This window comes from Bos indicus x Bos taurus, unplaced genomic scaffold (assembly GCF_003369695.1).
Source record: "Bos indicus x Bos taurus breed Angus x Brahman F1 hybrid unplaced genomic scaffold, Bos_hybrid_MaternalHap_v2.0 tig00003498_arrow_arrow_obj, whole genome shotgun sequence".
NCBI lineage: Eukaryota > Metazoa > Chordata > Mammalia > Artiodactyla > Bovidae > Bos > Bos indicus x Bos taurus.
In genome coordinates, this window is record NW_020867687.1 from 23,526 (window position 1) to 46,815 (window position 23,290).

Genomic DNA, 23,290 nt, shown 5'->3' on the forward strand with positions numbered 1-23,290 from the left:
CGCGCGTGCAGGCTCCTCATTGGCTGAGGCGGCCGAGGGCGTGCCCACTCCCACTCCCGCCATCCAACCACCCTCACTTTTCTCGGGGAATTCCCCTTGACGAGGCCCCACACGCACTTCCGACCTGACCCCCTGGACCAAAGGGCTCAGGATGCAAGTGATTCGGGGGCATTGGGCCTTCCAGCCTTGCCCGCTAGAGATTCACTGCGGGGCTTCCAAGTTCAGCACACAAATGCCGGCTGCACAGGACTTCCGTGGGCTCACCATTCACATCCTAACACACGTGTGGAAACATATGTCTGCCCACCGAACCTCTCCCCTTTAGGGGTCTCCCGACCCCAGACCCCTGCCTGAGGACAACCCCTCCCCGGACAACAATAAACCCTTGCCTCAACTTTGCGCTCCAGCGAGGTCCTCCCCAATTTCTATGCGTTCTCACTGGACACTCTTCTAGCGTTCAGGGTCCTAGCACCAAAAGATGCCAGCAGAGTGCCACATATGCTTTTCTCCCTTCAGGGCCGTTGCTCAAGACCCAAAGCGAGCTCATTTAGAAAGGCATAGGCTTCCTGCAACTTTGGATTCATTTCTGCAGCTCCTTTTCTCTCTCCGCTGCCCTTTGTTCTTCCTTTTCCTTCTTCCTTTATCATTTACTTTTTTTTTTTTTTTTTCCCCTGCTGGGTGTTTTGGGGTTTTTTGCGGTTTTTTTTTTTTTTTTTTTCCATTTATTTTTAAACTTTTTTTTAAATTTTGTGTTCATTTTGTTATTTTTTTGTTGCTTTTATTCTCTTTCTCTCTTTTATATACACTAGTTGACTCATACAGTCGTCTTTCGAATTCCGGGGCTCAAAATGCGGTATAACTCAAGGTATAAAAAAGGTTTCCCTCCTGGAGGAGGATGACTGTTGCTTTCCTTCTCGGTGTGTGACATGTGTGTTTGTTTGCTCTCCCGTCCTGGACATTATGCTCGCCTTCCAGGACTATGGGGGTTTGACCGTCCACAGGTTTACCATAGCTGGAGTGTTGATTCCGTTGGTCCTTACTAGGAAAGAAGGGCCCTGACCCCGTTTTCTTCCTTAGCCTATTGCACCCCTCCCACCTCCCGCTCCCCCCATCCCATCCTAGGAGCCTACCGCTTTGTGCTTTATGATCCAAGTGCTCACACCCTTGCTGTCCTCTTACCTCCTTCCCATGGCACAGAGAAGCGAGATCAGCCAGGATTTTTCTCTCTTTTGCACGGATTTCGCGCAGCATAAGGCCACCTTCCCATTCCCTCTGTCACGCCACCCCAATCGACATTCTTCTTCTCCTCCTCTTCCTCCTCCTCCTCCTTCTTCAGAGGGTGTGGATGGGGCAAGCAGTAAGTCCATTTGAGACGATGGGGCGGAGGAAGATGCGTGGTGATGATGAGGGCGGACCGTGGGTGGCTCCGCTTCCTCGTGCAGGGCACGCTTGTTCGTGTTCTCGGGGGAAGATACTGCTCATCATTCTTTGTCCTCTCTACGTGCGGAGGGCATGGTGCGGCGTAGGTAGCCATGCGGGGGAAACAAGCCATCGGAACGGTCTCTGTTCCTTGCCACGCCGACTCGCGCAGTCAGGAGCCAGAGTTGGCCCTCGAGGTCGGAGATGTTACATCGCAAATTCCCGGTCTGCCGTTTGATGGAGGGTTTGGGGTTTGAAGCCATCAGCCAAGCCAAAGAAAGAAAAACGCAAGAGGTGGTCGATAAGGGGCCTCAGGTGCCCCTCCAGCGGGTCGCGGGCCCATGAGGCAGTCGCGAAAGCAGCTAGGGGAGGACAGCTTCCCCACCGCCCCAGGCACTTTGGAGGCCGGCCGCATCTCCTCGCGTCCAGAGGCGTTTGCCCGGGGCCCAGCTGGATGAGACTGCCAGACAGGACGGGCAGAGTCGGAAGTCCAGTTGTCTTGCTATCACAATCTAGGGTAGGCTCGGGTCTTTCCTCAGTGCGGGGAGGACCTTTGCTTTCAGAAATGAACGTGGCGCGACATATCTCCACTCAGGCACCGGTGCGATGCTGGTGGAGAAGTTTCTTTGGGACTGGTTGGGTTGCCTTTCTCCCCTTGGCCTTCGTGTGGGTGCTGGTGGTGCTGGTGGCGGTGCTCATGGCCTTGTGGATCGCTTCTCCTGTTTGGCACTTGGAGCTTCTCCAGCGTACTCCTTGCACCGGACATGGAGCCCCAGGGATCTTTGCGGACGAGCGTCGTGCCGGGGACGCGCGCATCCCCGCCTCATTCCTGCCGGACCCTCCGCCAAGTAGCACGAGGCCTCCCGAGGACAGACACCCATAAAGGCTGCTTGCCCGTCTTCTCCCCGGACGCCTCTCGACGTCTGGGGCATTTTCGAGAGCCTGACCGGCCGGAAGGAGACGGTTCATGGACCTGCACCCGCTCTTCCCTGCCCCCCGAAGGGCTCCCGAGATCTTCTCCTTGCTTGGCTGGCTGGGAGCGTTGTGTGAGGCGTCTCCAGGCCGCGTCACTCATCCGAGGCCAGCGGTGCTGCCAGGGAACGGAGACAGGAAAAGAAAGGCAAACCCACACCCAAAGTCCCATCCAGAGAGGACTCTCCCACCCTCGCAGAAGTGGGAGGCCCTCGGACCGTGCCCAGACCCGCTCGTGCACCCCATCACCCCATCCCCTCCAGTGACTTTTCAGCAAAGCCAGCCCTTGAGAGAGCTCAGCCTCTCAGGCACGAGTGGGTTCCAAGTGAACACGAGACCCTAGGCACACTGCAGGCCCTGCCTTTTCCCAGGAGGCTGCATCATGCACACGGCCGAGAGGAACTCGCTCCTCGTCGGAACTCTCGGTGCGTCACACAGGGCGTGCCGCACGCAGCGTGTGCCTGGGCGTCTGCACGCATGTGCGTCAGAGCCGACCTACCGCCACAGCCCGAGATGGCCGCGGCTTCTTGTTCTTCCCCTTGGTGGCTCTGGCCCTCCCGCTGGCACAAGGGCCGTTGCCGACGTTCTTCGGCCCCGGAGGCGGGGTGTCCGTGCTGGGACGGTCGAGCCGCTCCTGCTCCTGTTGGGGCGGCGTGCGGTTTCTCCCTCCTCCGTGTTTGGACTGGTGAATCACGACTGCGCCGGCAGGCAGGGCAGACTGGACTTTCCGCAGCTCCAAGGCCGGCTTCGGTCGGCTGTGTTCTTGCAGGCGTCTCCACTGCTCGAAGCTCATCCCTTCGACTTCTGTGTCCCTCGGGGACTCCTCCGACCCAGGAGCTCTGCCGCTGGCATCCCCTGCAGGCTGCCCGGGGTCTGTGGGGTCAGCGCCGACGGGGGCTGCTGCCCATCCCCCAGCACCCCCTTCCCATGCACCCTCCCGGGCGTAGAAGAGGACGTAGGCGCTCTGGCTCAGGGCAGCAGTCTCTTCTCAGGCGGTCACCTTGGCATCATCCGTCTTATAACATTGGCTGTTGCCCGCTCGGACATAACAGAAGTAGTGTCCTCGCTCACAACTCCTCATAGGAAAGTAGTATTTTTAAATACTCTATGCTGGAATTTTGCTTGAAGAAAGTAAAATTTTAGTAAATTTTGCCCCACAAAATAAATCTTTTTTAAGTAATGTAAAACTGGCCACATTACTCTCAGTAATCTCAGAATAAACACAAGGACATCAAATATTTATTGATATTTGAAAATTTGTTAAAGAATCAGGTCATTTAGGTGATTTTACTTCTGCATGACATATTGACATGGTTGATTCCAGAGTTGGATTTTCCCTTAGGATCAGGTGGATTCCATAGCCTCTCCTGTGTGTGTGTGTGTGTGTGTGTGTGTGGCATGAATGATTGCATGCTGCTTCTTTATTCTTGCCACCCTGGAGGTGCTTAGTGACCCTGGATATTTCATGAGAGCAATGACCACACCACGCTGAGGCCTAACCCTGTCTCTGTCTTGTGTCTTCAGGAGCTGAATGCATACCAAATGTGCATGAAAGGTCCAGATGTAAAAGCTCAGGCGTCCCATTGACTCACACCTTCTCTGTAAAGGGAATGGCCTTCTTTTACCCTCATGGGGATAATTGGGGCCAGATTGGGTCCAGGTGCAAAAAGTCAGTTATCCCCTTGCTTCATACCTGTGGTGCAAAGGGAAAATCCTTCCTTTGGGAAAACAGCTCAGATAGAGACAGGGCTGCCCCCTGCAGAGTGGGGCCAGTAGCCTCTGGTGGGAAAGACTGGGGTGATGACTGACTGGCTGGGGGCTCCCAGGATGAGTCAAGAGGCTGAGGAGCTCAAGTCTGCAGAGCCAAGGTTATACCAACCCCTCCTTGGATCTTCGTCTGTCTGAGTGGAGCAGTGACTTTAAGGGGCTAGGATGCCAGCTGCCTGCCTGGAGGCCACAGGAGGAGGGGGCAGAAAAGCAGGTGGTGTGGCTCATCTTGGTTTCTGAAGACACTTCTTTCTGGCACCAGGTGCCAAGCTATGGGAAAGATTGTATTCTTTTTATAAAACTGCTTTAGGTGTTCTAATTCATTTGCCTTTCCATCTTAGTTCATGGATAAAAGATAAATGTACAAATGTATGTATTTTTTCTTTAGCACCAGTGGAAATCCTATAACTTGGCTATTTTTATCCAACAATTCATCATACAGATCGTTCCAAGTCAGTACCGATACAAATTTCCTTCCCAGATCCCTCTTAATGGCTGTTTCCTGAATGTTCTGTTTTTATACTGAGCGATACTAATATCAATAATCTTATTACACAAGTATTTGCACAAATGTTCCTCCCACGCTCAGTTGTTATCATTGGACCTTCCGTGTGGAATATGAAAAGGTGGATTTATGGCTGTTATTATTCATTTCTTTGATAGCTTCTGAAGACACTTTTTTTTTTTAATGTTGTATCTTGATTCCACTCATTTTATTCCACAGAATAAAAATCATTCATACATGTTTTTACCGAATCCTTTCATGGTTTCAGTTTTGCAGTGCACACAGTCTGCTGCTGCTGCTGCTAAGTCGCTTCAGTCGTGTCCGACTCTGTGCGACCCCATAGACGGCAGCCCACCAGGCTCCCCCGTCCCTGGGATTCTACAGGCAAGAACGCTGGAGTGGGTTGCCATTTCCTTCTCCAATGCAGGAAAGTGAAAAGTGAAAGTGAAGTCGCTCAGTCGTGTCCGACTCTAGCGACCCCATGGACTGCAGCCCACCAGGCTCCTCTGCCCATGGGATTCTCCAGGCAAAAGTACTGGAGTGGGGTTGCCATTTCCTTCTCCACCACACAGTTTAAGTCTCACTAAATTCCTAAGTCCGCCCGGGAGCAGGGCCTGCCCTCTGGGCCGCCTGACTCCGAGCCTCGGGAATCTCTGAGGAGCGCGCCTTCTCCCGCAGCTGCCCAGGGAGGTCTTCCCAGCTCCCGCCCTCCCGTCTGTTGTCTGGGTATCCGCGCCCTGCCGGGCCGGGAGCCGGCTCCCAGGCGGACACGCGGGACCAGCGGGGCGTCAGGGCGGCCTTGCGGTCAGAGTCCGCCCCGGGGCCGTGTGCGCCGCCCGTCGGGAGCCACCCAGCTGCCGCCGTAAGCCGGTCCCTTCCTGGGGAACGTTGGCGACTCCCGCGAAGGCTACGGTTCGGCCCAAGACCGGGGCAGAGCTCCAGAGGCCGGGGGGGAGGGGGGGTGGGCAGCGGCAACGTTCCCGGTGCCATGAGACCCGGGAACAGCCTGCTGTCGCCGGAGATTCGGGCTGCAGGTCCGCGGCCTGGGCGGGCGGGCGGCGGGCGGTGTCGCTTCCAGGCCTGGTGGACCATCCCGCCGCGGGGCCCTTTCTGCCCCTGGGCACAGCCGGGGCACCTGAGCACGAGCAGGAAAGGTCACGGCGCCGGCGTCCGCGGGGTTACACCTTCTCGATGTTTCACTCACCCGGAGGTGCGGACCACATGGATGCACGCGGACATGTCCAGTCTTCCCAGCCTCCCCCATGGACCCCGATAGTCCCGATTCACAACGTGTGTCCTCTCCCTGGAGAGGGTCGGCCCTGGTGTCCAGAACAGGAGGCACCGGCAGGGACCACGGGCCGCCCGTCCTCCTCCCCAAGGGGCGCCCGGAAGCGCTCCCCTGCCACCTTGGGGGAAAGGCCTTCCCGCTGCCTTCTCGGCGCTGAGGCTGCTCCCAAGTGGCCACGGTTCCCAGTCACGTGCTCAGGACTCCGCAGACAGGTTTCCTGCGGGTCGGGCTGCATCTACTCGAGGGGCGCCAGGCGTCCCTACTATTCTCTTCGGGCTCAGAAGTGGAAAGGATGGTGTCCGTGTGGAGGCGCTGTGTTTCGCGGGTGTGAGACACGGATACATCTATGTGAAGATCACAAAGCCCACAGATTGGTGGCTGCTGTGGCGAGGTTGACCAGATGGCCCAACAGGTTGTTGGGGATTTTTCTCAGTATGTGTACTGTGATGTAGGTATTCAATGAGAAATCTTGAAATTAATTATAATGAAAATCACCGTTATCATTGTTACTCAACAATAACGTAGTTATTACCTTTGTTTGCAATTAATTAAGAAACACTGTTTCAAGTTTATCCACAGAGTATCCAATTGAAGAGGACCAGAGAAGGATGTTGAAATGAAGAACTTTCTTAACACACTGGGAATTCGGGGAACCTCTCCTTCCAGGCAGGAGGCCCTGCCCTGCAGCAACCGACCTGGAAAACCAGACCCCAGCCCCTGCAGCAATGGGCTCCAGGATCCAGTGTGTGCCACCTTCTTTATTTTCCTTCCTTTCTATTTAGTACCAAATGAGGGAAACCAAATCTGTCATCTAAGCAGTCACCTGGGACGGCCCTCTTCCTGCCAGCCTGCCTCCGGCTACCCCACATTACATGCTCTGAGCAGGACACACTTTCCCTCTTTCCCACCAGAGCGCGTCCCCACTCCTCTGTGTGCCCTGAGTCTCAGACTAGGTGAGTGGTGGTGGCTGACTCCTTGCTCTGGAGACAAATTCTGAAGAAACAGTGAAGGAGCAGGAAAATATCCTGGAGTAGGAAATGGCCACCCACTCCAGTATTCTTGCCTGGAAAATTCCATGAACAGAAGAGCCTGGGCATCTACAGGCTGTGGGGTCACAGAGTCAAACACGACTGAGCATGCACACACAGACACAGGCATCTTCATTTATGTCTACAGAGCTTAGAGTGAGAACCACATAAAGCACTTAGGATAATATGTGGGTTTTGTTATTTTTGAAAAAAAATTCAAATTAATCATTTTAAGATGAGATATATATCATATACCAAAAAATTCTCCTTTGAGCACTATATTTTATTGATTGGCTATTTATATAGTTGTGTAGCCATCATCACTATCTGATCCAGAATATTTTATATTTTATCTCCCTACAAAGACACCTAGTGTTCCTTAATCAGTCACTTTAAATTCCACATTCCTCACTCTTTCATCCTCATGGAATTGCCTATTCTGTGTATTTCAAGCACATGGGTTTGTACAACTGTGGCCATTTAGGTCCAGTTTCTTACACAGTGTCATGTTTTTGAAGCTTATTCATATTTTATCATGTGATCCAATTTTTTGTTTGGCTTCAGAATTTTCCTAAGTCTTTAACACATGCACACATGCACACACACACACACACACACACACACACACAGAGAGAGAGACATGCTACAGTTCTTTAAATGTGGAAAATACACAGAGGTCCAATGTCGCCATGAGAACCATTTTATGCAGACAGTTCCATGCTGTAAAGTACTGCCTTCCTGTAGGCACTCAACCTGCCCACCAACCCAGAGTGGCCAGCAAGCACAGAGGACGCCAGCCCAACTGTGCTGCCCATTGTCAGAACCCCCACAGCACCCACCCAGGCCAAGGCTCAACAATAGGTGCAGCTCCCTGTGGCCAAAGGAGAGCCCATCTGTGCCAGGGGAGGGGGCAGTGGCCAAGGGTGAGAGAGAGGAAAGGAGAGACAAGCAGGAAAGTCCACAGCACCTGGTCTTTCCAGGTGGTCTTGCAACCAAGTACTAGTCAGGCTCAACCTTGCTTTAGCTTCTGAGCTCAGAAATTACCAGGGGCCTTCATGGTGGCATGGCCCTAGCTGATGGCAGCCCCAACCAGGTACCCCAATACCCTGTGCTGTGGGGCCCTGCGATGCCAGCCTCACCAGCCCCTGTCAGAGCCCTGGGGTGCCCAGCATCTGTGGGCAAACCACTCCTGACACATCCTTCAGCCCTCTGGAGGCCCAGCCATCAGGCTGTGACTTGGAGTTCCCAGGAGATGGTTATCACTCAGGGTATGTGGCCAGTGGCAATAGGGCCTGACCCTCTGGAAGTGAGTGGAGAAAAGCCCAGTGCTCTAATTCAGTGCTGTCCTGGCACCAACTGAGTGTCTCTCGCTGACATCTTCACTGCTTCATCCAGATATTCCACGTACCACTCGTGTTCCGGCTGGGGTTCTAGGGGCAGCCTTCACAGGGCTGCAGCCTTTCCCAGTGACCAATCCCAAGTGCTGATGCCTCTGCCTCTGGGCCCTCACATAGGGAGTACCGCTATCAATGCTTAGGGTTAAAAACAGCAGATCTAAGACGCTGAAGACTTGTCCTAGGTCTGGCAAACAGCTCAGAACTGAGGTCTGGTGGCCTTAATGCTGTGACCTAAGACCACACCATCTGCCAGCAGACATGTCAATCTCCAGATAATCAGGATCAGATTGATTAAGTACCAAGAGGGACAAGTGTGTCATGTTGGGAGGAGGGAGGTGGAAACAGCACCCCTCTGCCTTTGTCTCCCTCCTTCCAGCTGCCCAGGGGCCCAGCCACCTCCTCAATATCCTGTGTTCACATATTGTTCTGTTTTGACTCAGACAACATGGAGGGTCCCTGCCCCTCAAGTAGTGATTTTCTCAGTTTTCAGGGGTACAGTCATGAAATGTCTTCCAGTGTACAAAAAAAGAAAAGATAAAAATCACCCAGACCACTGGAGTTCCATATGAGGTGAGGGTGATAAAAGGTCCCTTGAACTTCTGTTCTGGAAAGAGGGAGGGAGGAGGAAGAAAAAGCTGATCTTCAGTGAATGTAACCTTCACATGGACTCTGTGTAGTCATTTTATCTGTACAGCTATTCAGTCATCATGACATTTACTCAAGGTATTTTCTCTTTCTAGCCCTATATTCTCATGGAGCTCACAGGCTGAAGAGGTGCTCAAAGTGAGAGAGTCAGTTCCTAGGCAGGTTGATAAGAAGTCCAGGGGAAGCCGAGGAGAGAGGGTCTGGAGTTCTCAAGGAGGAGGAAAGGACAAACATCTTTTTCCCTCTACATTTCTTAGTCTTAGTCACTTAAAACATTTGTTTTTCTTTCTTTCTTTAGGCCCAGAACTGACAATTACACAACTCGGTTTAAACTCTGTGAAAGAAAGTGAAGCTGCTCAGTCATGTCTGACTCTTTACAACCCCATGGACTGTAGCCTACCAGGCTCCCCTGTCCATGGGGTTTTCCAGGCAAGAGTACTGGAGGGCATTGCCATTTCCTTCTCCAGGGGATCTTTCCAAGCCAGAGATCCAGCCTAGGTCTCCCCCATTGTAGGGAGATGCTTTGCCATCTGAGCCACTTAAACTCTGTACTAGGGATTATATAACAACCATGTATCCTGCTTGAGGACAGTTTCTCCTTCCTGAAAACCTTCCAATTAATCCTGATATCTTAGAATGTATATTATGGGAATGGGTCTGGTAGGATCTTTCTGTTAAATTCTAATCCTGTTATCCTAAAATGTTAATTGTGGGAGTGGGTCTGGTAAAACTTTCACAAACCTGAGACATTCTTTTGATTTACTGTAGTAACTAATTTAAAAAGTATATACCTCCCTTGCTAACACTAGCAAGGTGGGGCACTCCCCACCCCCTTCTGCTGTCCACGTCAGAAGCTTTCTCTGACCTTTTCCCACTGTCATAAAACTCTGCTACACAAACGCTCTTGAGTGATCAATCCTGGTCCCTTGTCCTGAAGCTAAATCTTCTTCGGAGATCCTGAATCCGACATCGTTCACAGCAAGCTCGATTGAATCTATAACAATCTCTTAAAAGCCAAATATAATCTTAAAATAAGCTATGCTGCTGCTAAGTCACTTCAGTCATGTCCGACCCTGTGCAACCCCATAGACGGCAGCTCACCAGGCTCCCCTGCCCCTGGGATTCTCCAGGCAAGAACACTGGAGTGGGTTGCCATTTGAAAAATGAAAGTGAAGTCGCTCAGTCGTGTCCGACTCTTAGCGACCCCATGGACCACAGCCTACCAGGCTTCTCCATCCATGGGATTTTCCAGGCAAGAGTACTGGAGTGGGGTGCCATTGCCTTCTCCAAAATAAGCTATAAGCTCTATTAAAATAAAATTCAACTGAGTAAAATTTTAAAATCTTAGTGCCTTTATTTAAAGATTTATGAATCAGGCAGCATCCAATTTAGCAATTAGAACCTCTGAGGAGTTGCACAAAATAAAAGACTTTTATAGACATAAGGGATCAGGAACAAGGAAGTTGTACTGGGCAAAGAATCCAAGTGGTTACTGTGAGGTTACTTTCCAATAGAGGCTGGAAAGCTTTCTCAGGCAGATGACTTAACTGGTGATAATCAGAAGATTCCTGGCTGACTGGTTCAAGAGTTCATTTCTGGAAGAGCCAAAACTGCATTTAAGTCTATTTTGCTAGCATGGTTCCTAACTAAGCAGCTCCTCTGGGGCTGTTGTCTTGTTTTTAACAGTCCCCCGGGGGCAGCAACAAGGCTTCCCACTGCTGGTTCTTCCCAAATGCTGAGAGCGCATGTGCTCTGTGCCAGGCCTGTGCTGGGGGCAGGGACCCAGCCACGACACCTCACAGTCCTTGACATTCAAGTGGAAAGTAAGACAGAAAACCACCATACTTTAAAAAGAAATGATCCTGCTGCTCCCACAGAGCTGACGCTGTGGAGCGAGACAAAGAATAAACAGCTTGTAGAAGAGTCAGCTCCATGGAGTGAAGGGTGGATCATGGCCCAGAGAGAAGGGGGTGCTGGGGCGGGGTGGGGGAGTGGGGAGGAAAGGAGTCCTGGGGCCCGAGGACTGATGGGTGACGAGCCCCAGTGGGTGCAGACAGGGCCGGCCCTGGTGCCATGAAAGACCGAGGTGGTAAGGGCAGGAGACATGGGGAAGCTGTCACCGCAGATGCACACGGGGACATGTCTCTGAGGAGGTGACATTTAAGCTGTGCTCCGGGCCACTGTCCCCTTCCCTTGTCACCCAGAGGCAGACACTGAGGATGGCCGCTAACATCACGCACACCAGCCAGTCCTGAGCCTGCGCACCCAGCTCACTGTTCCCTCCTGAGGAGTCACAGTCAAGGCCCCTGTGCTGAGTTCCCCTCCCTCCCTCTCTGGACAAGGCCGGTCTTTTCCCATGTGGCCCAATGGCATGGCCTCTCCCTCCTCTTGGGAACTCTAAGTTGTCAACTCTCTTTTCGAGGACAGTCGTCTCCTGATCTGTTTGCCTTATTATGCCTTCAATTTCCTATTAATACACTATATTTTAAATTAGCCAAAAATGACAGCACACTCTGTAGACACAGAGTGTCTTAATTGAGCACACTCAATGAAGTGTGGACAAATAGAGAACGAATTAGGACACTTCCCGCAATGTCCTCAGTCAGTTTAATGTTTATTGTGTGTTAAGCGTGTGTTTTGTGTTTTCCCGCCTGGCTAGGTTCCTCTGGGTCAGCTGTGCTTTCTTTCACCAACTCTTTCTCCTGACAAAATTACTTGCAAGCACAACTGAAGTTCAGAATATGTTCAAATTGTTCCCTACAGGGCAGGCATCTTAGAGCAGAACTTACTGCAGCGCTGACAAGGCGTCCTGTCTTTCTCCAAGTTGGCTGAGAACGAGCAGAGTAGGACTTGTGTGGTTAGTCCCTCTGTTGTGCCCAGTTCCTTGTGACCTGTCCTTTGAGAGGAGCCTGGCAGGTACAGGCCCTGGAGTCCCAAAGAGCTGGACACGACTGAGCAACTATATATTCTTCCGGATTCTTTCCTGTTACAGGTCGTCCCAAGATACTGAGTACAGCTCCCTCACTACACAGCAGCTCCTTGTGTCACCTGGTGTACATACAGCAGTGTGTGTGTACTGACCCCAAACTCCTGACTCACCTCTCCCACACGCCCGTGTCATCTTAGGTAACCATAAGCATGTTTTCTATGTCTGTGACTCTACCTCTGCTTTGTAAATAAGTTCATCTGTATCATTCTTCAATATTCCACATGTGTGATGTCATACGATGCTTGTCTCTTTCTGTCTGACTTACTTCACTTAAAGTGAAATCACCATGTTCATCCATGTTGCTGCAAATGGCATTATTTCATTTGATTTTATGACTGAGTAATTTTCCATTGTATATATATTCCACATCTTCTGGAGCAAGCACTTCTTAGACTGTACAGCTTGACTTCCTTTAAAGGAACAAAAGCTGTAAGTAAACCTAAGTTTTTTTAGAGATGGAGAACTTCTCTGCAATGATTCATATAGCATTAATCAGCATTTAATGGATTAGGAGACCAAGAATAGTAGGTAAAATTGGTGTGTGGTTTTGTTTTATGTCACTTATGTCAAGTTCTCATGCTGCTGCTGCTGCTAAGTTGCTTTGACTCTGTGCGACCCCTTAGACGGCAGCCCACCAGGCTTCTCCATCCCTGGGATTCTCCAGGCAAGAACACTGGAGTGGGTTGCCATTTCCTTCTCCAATGCATGAAAGTGAAAAGTGAAAGTGAAGTCACTCAGTCCTGTCCAACTCATATCAGGGTTAAATTATGTTCACAAAATACAGATTTCTTCTGTTCCTCTATTCTTGATTCTCTAAAATTATGTGGTGCTTTTGTAGTCAGTTGTTCTTTGCTTGCATAGCCTTCACATGATTTTCAGAAATAATTCTTGAAAAAATTTATTTTATAGCCTTCCTTGCTTATTTTTCTTTTGTTACAGCTACTTTAAATATTGGTCTTGAGAATTCATATTTTTCCAGAAAGTAGTCAATTTCTTGAATATTCTAGCATATTTGCAGTGTATATAAAGGGGTTTATATTCATTTTTGTGGGTGGGTATGAGATAATATGAAATATACATCGGACCTGTTGTCTGACACAGGACCCCTAAATGTCTTGAAGTTTCCTGGGCGATAGAAATGTCTTTTGGTTTGTTTTCTTTGTATGATTCCTGAAAGTGTTAATTTTGTTTTTTCCTGGTAGGAAATGATTACCTTCATAACAGACACGTTTGAGGATTATTGCTAAGGTTTATTAGTACAATTCTATGTGCCCTTTATTTTAAGGCTTGTGATTAGTTTCATCTCTCTCTCTCTCTCTCTTTTTTTTTTTTAGTTTCAGCTCTAATACATGCATTTTCTGTCTCAGTTGAAGCCCCACATATTCAAGGAGGTTTCTTCACTCTGGCTGGTGAGGATTCTCAGCCCCACATGAATGTTGCACATTATTCAATGCATTCAGTTCAGTTCAGTTCAGTTGCTCAGTCGTATCCAACTCTTTGCAACCCCATGAACCACAGTGCACCAGGCTTCCCTGTCCATCACCAACTCCCTGAGTTCACCCAAACTCATGTTCATTGAATTGGTGATGCCATCCAACCATCTCATCCTCTGTCATCCCCTTCTCCTCCAGCCCCCAATCCCTCCCAGCATCAGAGTCTTTTCCAACGAATCAGCTCTTCACATCAGGTGGCCAAAGTATTGGAGTTTCAGCTTCAGCATCAGTCCTTCCAGTGAACACCCAGGACTGATCTCCTTTAGGATGGACTGGTTGGATCTCCTTGCTGTCCAAGGGACTCTCAAGAGTCTTCTCCAACACCACAGTCCAAAAGCATCAATTCTTCTCTGCTAAGTTTTCTTTATAGTCCAAATCTCACATCCATACATGACTCCTGGAAAAACCATAGCTTTGACTAGAAGGACTTTTGTTGGCAAAGTACTGTCTCTGCTTTTTAATATGCTGTCTAGGTTGGTCATAACTTTCCTTCCAAGGAGTAAACATCTTTTAATTTCATGGATGCAATCACAATCTGCATTGATTTGGGAGCCCCCCAAAATAAAGTCAGCCACTGTTTCCACTGTTTCCCCATCTATTTGTTGAGCTATTTCAAATCCTAAAAGATGATTCTGTGAAAGTGCTGCACTCAATATGCCAGCACATTTGGAAAACTCAGCAGTGGCCACAGGACTGGAAAAGGTCAGTTTTCATTCCAATCCCAAAGAAAGACAATGCCAAAGAATGCTCAAACTACCGCACAATTGCACTCATCTCACACGATAGTAAAGTCATGCTCAAAATTCTCAAAGCCAGGCTTCAGCAATATGTGAACTGTGAAATTCCTGATGTTCAAGCTGGTTTTAGAAAAGGCAGAGGAACCAGAGATCAAATTGCCAACATCCGCTGGATCATGGAAAAAACAAGAGAGTTCCAGAAAAATATCTATTTCTGCTTTATTGACTATGCCAAAGCCTTTGACTGTGTGGATCACAACAAACTGTGGAAAATTCTGAAAGAGATGGGAATACCAGACCACCTGACCAGCTTCTTGAGAAACCTGTAGGAAGCAACAGTTAGAACTGGACATGGAACAACAGACTGGTTGCAAATAGGAAAAGGAGTACTTCAAGGCTGTATATTGTCACCCTGCTTATTTAACTTATATGCAGAGTACATCATGAGAAATGCTGGGCTGGAAGAAGCATAAGCTGGAATCAAGATTGCCAGGAGAAATATCAATAACCTCGGATATGCAGATGACACCACTCTTATGGCAGAAAGTGAAGAGGACTAAAGAGCCTCTTGATGAAAGTGAAAGAGGAGAGTGAAAAAGTTGGCTTAAAGCTCAACATTCAGAAAACTAAGATCATGGCATCCGGCCCCACTCAATGAATAGGTCTCCAGTAATCATTCTTTCTTCAAAAGTTGTTCCTGCCCAGCCTTGTTGAATTTCACCTGTGTGTGATCAGATGACAAAGACTCAACGGGCTCATTAGGCACTTGTAATCATTCTTTCTGTCTGAGTAGCTCTCTCTTATCGATGCCCTGCCCCACACATATCACCTTCTGCACCTCCCTGGCTCACCTGTGTTCTCAGATCAGGGCTTTGCTGGGCTGCATCTGGGTTCCCCTCCCTGTACCCACAGCATGGAAATTGCCTGAAGGCAGTCAGCCGGGAATCATCAAATGGATTTGTGTATCCATCTTCACTCTAGGAACTTAGTCCTGCATGGCCTGCTGTCCAGGATCTGAAAACAGTTGTTTCAAGTATTTTGTTCAGCTTTGTAATTACCAGTGCCAGGTGAGCATGTTCAGATACTGTTCCTCTTAAAGCTGGAAGTGGAAGTCACATTTTATTTTTACAGACACTCTTTGAATCAGTAATTCTAAGTCAGTTAACCATACATGTTTGAAAGTATCCTTTGCTTCATTTTCTCTGTTTTGCTCTTGCAAATGTAAAAACAAAACCAAATATCAAGAGACACATTAAAACAGGTTTTGTTTTCTGTTTTTCCTGGTTGAACTTTATGCCAACAAATCCTAGGTAAGCACTTAGGAAGCTTCAGTAAGTCAAGGCACCAGCAAGATCACAGGATCTGCAATCAACAGGGATCTTAATGGTACCAGAGAGGCTTTTTTCGCCATGCCATAGGAGGTGGATGCAGTGGTTGAGAGGCTAGAGAGATCCCAGGACCTTAATGACATCAGTGAGCCAACTAAAATACAGGAGGCTGAGGCCAGGTACAGCATGTTTGGCCAATGTGAGCTGAAACATATTTAATTCTGAATTTCCAGAACAATTACCTCAAACAAAATGTTCACCTTATTCTGATATTCACATAGAAAGATTGCACAGAATCTTTTGCCTAGAAATTCTACTCCCATGGAAGAAAGCCACCAGGGAGACTGCTTGGAGAAATTAAGAGATGTGTGGGTTTTAGGTGGAGAAAGAGGAAGTGAGTAAATGGCAAGTGTGGTTCAGAAACGGAAAGGGGTCTGTGCAAACCCAGCAGGCTCTCTTTGGTGGAAGGCAGGCCGTGCGCTCACTGCTCCTTCCCCCTTTTGCTGAGGTCACTTTTATCATGTTTTAGGTAGCTCCAATGAAAACTTCGAGTACAGGGGCTTCCCTGGTGGTCCAGTGGTTAAGAATCTACCTTGCAGTGCAGGGGACACCGGTTCGATCTCTGGTCCCAGATGACCCCACATGCCACAGAGAAATTAAGTCTGTACACCGCCAAGACTGAGCCGAGGCATCCTAGAGCCCAGCGCTCCACAGAAGAGGAGCCACCAAAGCGGGAAGCCCAGCCACCCAACTAGAGCACAGGCCCTGCTTGCTACAAGTGGAGAGAGCCTGCAGGCAGCAAAGAAGACCCGGGGCAGCCAAAAGGAAATAAAATTATATTTAAACAAAAACCCCTTCAAGTACAGTGACTCTCAATGGCTCGAGTAACTCCTGCTCGATGTTCTCAGCACACCAGCGTGTGGGGTCTACAGGACCCCCCTCCACCTGTGGAGGCCCAGCGTCTCCATCGACCACGTGTCTCCACCACTGTGCTGTGCCGTCTCCCCGCTCTCCTCTGCACAGAACTGCTTCTGATGGTGTCACTTTTTAGGCAGGGGAGTCATTCTTGTGAATCATCTAAGAATTAATATCTCACCTGCAATTTTATTTCTGTATTCCTTAAAAGGAGTTCCTTAAAATCCCAATTGTATTCCTTAAAAGAGTGTTTTAACACAATCTTGATTTGAACACCTATGTTTTTATTTATCAACTTTCATGTCTCCTTCACTGTGTCCTGTGCTCTGGCTCAGCCTCTCTCTCGGCCTCTGCTCTTGGCCTCTCAGGAAACAGCGTACAGGATGTGTTAGTTGCATCCGCCCTCCCTCTCACTGGCTCTCTTCCATCCTCCCTCATCTCCGTGACACGTGTAACTCTGTGCACATCACTATCACCGTGACACCCTCCCTCCCTTGGGAAGCCTGTTATCACCTTCCTGCTCCTTTCTCTGCTGCCCCGTGTGTGTCCCTGCCCGACACTCACAGCAGCCTCACAGCAGGCGCTCTCCCTCACTCTTCTCTCCAGAGCTCCTGCTGGAATTTCTGGACACCACCTCCCAAGTATTAACCTCTGACTCGGACTTCTCCTTCCCTGGTGGGCCCTGTAGCATCTTCCCCTGAGTGAAGACCACAGATAAAACCTAAATTCTCCTTGTTCCCCAGCTACCTTAGACTCCCCTGTGGATGTCTCCTTCTCATCCAGGCTCAGTGATTCAATATCATCCACGAACCATTTTTCTATACTCAACCATCTGGCCGTACTGATACCATCTCCAGGGGAGTGGGTGGAGCAATGATGGGCAATGTTGAGATGGCAGGTAGAGACCAGGCCAGGCAATGAGGGCATGAGAATGAAGGACAGTGCTAAGAAGAGGAGCAGATTATAGAGAAGTCACAAGGGCAGAAGAGGTTGGAGGATGTTTTTGAAAACAGATCAGGGAGAAATCTGGGAGAGGAGAGGTTGAGTCTTAAGGAAAGAGAAATGATCATTGCATAGCTCCTCAGGAGCGGGGCGGGGAATCCAGCAACGTGCTAGTTTACCAGCAACATCCTATCAGATGCTACATTTCAGTTAGAAATACTTCAGGCTACAAATCCATTAGATTTGTAGAAATTCCATATGCATTAGAAATTTATACATTTTCCTGCAATGGAATAAATTAGGCTAAGGTTATGTATTACATTGTTTATTGTGATGTCAAGATGTCATTTTATATTAGTGTTTATTCCAATGTGGACCAGTAAAGCGTATTATAGTACATCATCTATTCAGTGGACTGATTTGTGGAAAATAGTGTCCCAAGAAAATATTCCCAAGATATTCTCAGCTGAATATAAGCAAGATACATAGAACACTGTGCACAGTGTGCGACCATGTATGGTTTTACATGTGGTTGTGCTCAGTCACTCAGTCACATCCGACACTTTGTGACACTATGGACTGTAGCCCACCGGGCTCCTCTGCCCATGGCGATGCTCCAGGCAGGGATACTAGAGTGGGTTGCCATTTCCTGCTCCAAAGGATCTTCCGGACCCAGGGATTGAATCTGAGTCCCTTATGTCTCCTGCATAGGGAGGTGGGTTCTTTACCATTAGCACCACATGTGGAGTGAAGAAGAAATAGATAGTCATAGTTGCTTGTGTATCCATAAAATGACATTCTGGGCCTTCTCTCTTGATCCAGGGGCTAAGACTCTGCACTCTCATTGTAGGGGCCTGAGTTCAATCCCTTGTCAGGAAACTAGAGCCCACATGCCACAGCTAAGAGTTCCCATGGCAAACGTCCCACGGGCACAGCCAAATAAATAATTAGAAAAAATAAATAAACCTCCGGAAGCTATTCCTGAGAAACAAAACACATGGCTGACTGTGGAAGCAGCAGGGCCTTGACAAGAAGGGAGGGGGTAGGAAGAATAATGGAATATGAAGTATTTTATATTTCTAGGTTCTTGAACCTTGTACATGTATTATAAGTTTCTCAGAAATGCCAAGACATTACAAAAAAATTTAAACCTCTAAAGAATAAAACTCACAGCGTTATTTCTACAAACTGAATGAAAGTCAAGTTTGTTTTATCAGAAAGATTATCTGGCTTCTCTAAAACATCTTCTCGGGCTTTTCCCACGCTACCCAGACAGTGGTCCATAGGGCACTGTCTGGATTCTTGTCATAACGGGAAGTGAATCTTTTACACTATCCTGGGTCCTTGCTGTCCGGCAAATGAAGGATGACGTCATCACGTTCCTTGCAGCAGGGGCCCACTTAGGTAGCACCGACCTTTACTTCCCAAAGGAGCAGTACATCTACAGAAGGAAAAGTGGCGGCGTCTACACTAGGAATCCGAAGAGAACCTGGGAGAAGCTTCTGTAGGCAGCTCATGCCATCGTTGCCACTGAAAACCCAGCTGCTGTCCCTGCTGCGTCCTCCAGGAATCCTCGCCAGTGAGCTGAGCTGCAGTTCGCTGCCACCGCTCCTCTGGTCAGCCGCTTAGCTCCTGGAGCCTCCACTAACCAGACCCAGGCAGCTTCCAGGAGCCAAGACTCCTGGTGGTTACAGGCCAGGGCTGACCGCCGGCCTCTCCCAGAGGCATGTATGTGAACTTCTTACCATTGGTCTGTGTGACACGGACTCTCCTCTGCACTCTGGAGATGACATCAAGTCCGTGGGTCTGACTTGGCGGATGCTCACCCTGGAAGTTCTGCCTGTGCGCGGCATCGTTTCCTGTGAACATTCTTGGGAGGTCGTGCCTGATCTCTACATCTGCAGATTCTGAAAAGATTAAAAGGGAAGAGCAGGCGGCAGCTGAGCAAGCTCTGACCACGGAGGACTTCACCGTGAATAGGTCACTTCAGCAGCTGAGTGCAACGCTACTGGATCTGAGGTGCTGGCCTAGTCCACAGGTGGGCAGGTGAGCTCACTGCCTACTCCGCAGTTTCCCCCGAAAGGCTGGCCTGCAGCGCCCACTGCTCAGGCCACTGGACGGGTAGGAACAGCACTGGGTGTGCTTCAGCTGTTCTTTCACAGGCTCTTCTCTTCAGTGGGGGCTGTGCTGGGTCCTTGCTGCTGCACAGGTTTGCTCTGGTTGCGGTGAGCGGGGCGCAGTCTCTGGTTGTGGTGCCTGGCCTTCTCGTTGCAGCGGCTTCTCTTGTTATGGAGCGTGGGCCCCAGGGCCCCCAGGCTTCAGTGGTGGCAGAGCGTGGGCTCAGGAGCTGTGGCCCTCAGGCTGTGGAGCACAGGCTTGATGGTTGTGGTTCACAGGCTTAGTTCCTCTGAAGGCACATGGGATCTTCCTGGACCAGGGATTGAACTCATGTCTCCTGCATTGGCAGGATTCTTTACCGTGAGCCATTATGGAAACCCCACAAACTCTTAAAATGAAAATTGGTTCACAGAAAATAAGCAGTTTCTAAATAAATAAATATGTCTACTCATGAGAATGTTCTGTGACTTTTGCTGTTTTCCTTTCACATAAGAGGAAAATTTCCTAATTCATAATTCATTATGTTCTTCCCTCAAACAACATTTGCAACCGCTAATTTTATTAGCTAAGCTTGCCCAATTTTTAAAATACTTTTCTCCCACTTTCTCTTATGCACTGTACATTCTTTATCAATTGAGATAATATTTTATCATTATTCAGTCACTCAGTCATGTCCAACTCTTTCCGACCCCATGGACTGCAGCACACCAGGCTTCCCTGTCCTTCACCATCTTCCAGAGATTATATTTATACTTCATATGGATAGGAGGATAATCAGTTGACTTCATACTTGAATTATTTCTCTGAATCTGACATATTAATATGCTAGTAAGATATAAAACACTTGATTGACTTCAGCATAATAAAAAATAATAGAATCAGGTGACCATATCTGAAGACTGATTATAAAAACAGCAGCCATGTTGATGAGGAGCAGTGACATGGGGTTGTGGGGGTACATTTTATGTGGTGAGAGAGGGGCGCTGGCCTCAGGGATTTAAAGGGCTGCTTGAAAACAGAATGGAACTCGGTTCAGTGGATGGACCTCCTGGGAGTCACTTCCCAGGGACACACAGGACAGAGTCCTGAGCATCCTGAGTGCCCACAAGGTGGTCTGAAGCGGTGGCCAGGGCACCCCTCTGGGTATCAGTGGAGATGGTAGCTGTGTTGTGTGTCTGTACGAGTCTGTATAAGGTGACCCTGCATGCAGAAAAGAAAATTTGATGAAATGGCAGAAGGCCTCAGCTCTAATAGTAAGATCTTTTCTTAAATCAATTTCTTTCTCCTCTCAGCTTCTCCGTCTGAAAGGAGTTACTCTTCATGAGACCCATTCTCTTTTAATTCCTTTCTTCAAAGCCTAAAATTTTGTAGCTTTTTTTCCAGTAAGTATATTTCCATGTTTATTCCTCAGACAAGACAAGCAAGAGTAAATTTTTATTATTGGACTTTAAAGATAAACAAGTACTTTTAAAATCAGACTTTCCAAACGTTCTAAATTCATTCATGTTCTCACTTTAGTGTCTTCAATTCGAAGCCTGTAATGAGCGTTTTTACTTCATTCAGACACAGCTCTGGGGAGTGAATTAGTGGCGGGACTCCACAGACCCCTGGAATTTTGAACTCTCGACAGTTAGATCTCCCTTTACAGAAGTGTTAGCAGCCAATGGAGCAAGGTGCATATAGTGCCAGATTACAGGGCTGACAGCGGGGAAAAGACAGTTTATTGATGGTAGAAAAGATCTGCCTTCTGACAAGCAGCCGCCGCTCACGGTGAGGCAAACCGGAAGTGCCTGCAGACGCAGAGACACGTGCACAGGGAGCAGGACCCTTTAGCCATAGCCCTTATCAGCGCAGCTGTCAGAAAGGGGTCCTTCCTTGACCTGACTCGTGCTTCCTGTTTCTTTAACTCCCTGTGCTTCGGGGCTGCTCTGCTGAGCTGGACTCCCCTTTGCTTTTCCTAGATCTCCTTGGGGCCTTCTCACAACGCCCGGAAGCAGGCAGCAAGCAGCGGCACCATTGGGCAGGTCTGCTCCTGTAACTCCTCTGGCAGCCGTGCGGCTGGGACAGCGCGCTGAGCGTCCACGGTCCCTCTCATGGGACCAGAGGTCGGAATGTGATGGGACCAGAGATCGGAACAGGGAAGATGGAAGGGCTGCCTTTGCTTTCTTTCACTCCCGGGCCAGGAGATCTTAACCTGAGGGATTTGGAGAGCCCAGGAAGCCTGTGCCCTCCCTGAAGTGATGCATAAAATGCATCTGTGCACAAGCTTTTGTTCAGATAAGAGTAAATGCCCTGGATTCACCCCTTTAGAATATTTTATCTTTGTTCCTAGTCTGTACAGATCCTGTGCTTTGAAGCACAACACCGCTGCAGTGATTTCATCACACTTCCACTGCTGCAGGTCTCTAGTAAACCCAGCTTTCAGAATCAAGAGAAGCTGGTGGCTGACAAGGCTTAAAAACATCCTTTGAAGTACCTAGAATCAAGAGCACCTGACTGTACTCTACTGGAACATTTTAACATCTAGTAGTTTGCTTTTCGCTTGTGAGCAGCTAGGTCAAATTGTTTCCACACAAGAAAACCGAACTGAAGTCTATGTGTCTGACCAGGGTGACAGGACACCAACTGCTTTAGGGCGGGTCCCCGGTCGGCCTGAGATTCTGTCATTACCAGGAATCAAAGTAGCAAAGAGCATCTGTGACAAACCCTAAAGTGTTTTATTACCGGATAATTTGAGTTGGGACGGTTCCCTAGAGAAGAGAATGGCAACTCACTCCAGTGTTCTTGCCTGGAGAATTCCATGGGCAGAGGAACCTAACGGGCTACAGTCTAAGGGATCGCAGAGTTGGACAGGACTGAGTGACTTTCACTTTCTGTTTTCAGTTTGAATCTACAGAGAGGTAAAGTCTTTTCTGTGGATATTTGTAAATGCTTCCTGCAGATCCAGTTATATGGCTTTGTGTTCTTCTGAAATTGCTCCCATGACATTGATCTGGACTTCATACACTTACGTACCAAATTACTCTGTTTTCTGTGCAATGGTGGTAAAACAGTTAAAAAGCAAGTAAACAAGCCAAAGCCCGTGAACTGTTTCAAACAGGCTGAAAGCGCCACCTACTGTCCAATCTGCAGAGGTGCCCGAGAAATGTAGTCTGAGCCTTATGGACTGAGAGCCACAGAAACTAGGATATTAAGCTAAGTTAGACCCACATCTAACTATACTTTCTACTTATATGCTATTTATAACGAGTTATGTAGTTATGTTTATGCTCTCTCCTGAGCATTCTCAATCTTTGGTTACAGAAAGTAAGATATTGAAAATCACTGAGCTGTGGCAGATGTAAGAACCAGTATCAGGCTTTCATATGCTTTCCACGGGTCCCGATTATCCCACACCAAAATGCCTTGAGAGTTCTGGAGCAAAAATGCTCTTTGCCACTTTTATTCCTAGGAACGACTGAGGCCCAGAGCTCCCTGAGTGGCCCCTCCTGAGGGGACTTGACTGTATTTATTTTACATGTTTAAGAGATGACAGCAAAAGAGAAAGCTCTAAAATGGCAAAAGCTTTCAGGTACACCAAAAGGGTGGTTTTTAATGTTGGTTTGAGTGTTTTGTTTTTAATGGAACAATCCATTATAGAACGGGCCAAAATGAGTTTAGAGAATACAGTGTACATTTGCTACCTCTGAGAGCTGCTAATTAAAACATGTCTTTACTATGGGCCTGGCATCAATTCAGACTTGCCTT

General features: G+C 48.6%; 1 pseudogene; it reads left to right on the plus strand.

The window, feature by feature from the left end:
- Positions 1 to 8,042: 8,042 nt before the first annotated feature.
- LOC113889072 lies at positions 8,043 to 21,618 on the plus strand (annotated as a pseudogene).
- Positions 21,619 to 23,290: the final 1,672 nt, after the last annotated feature.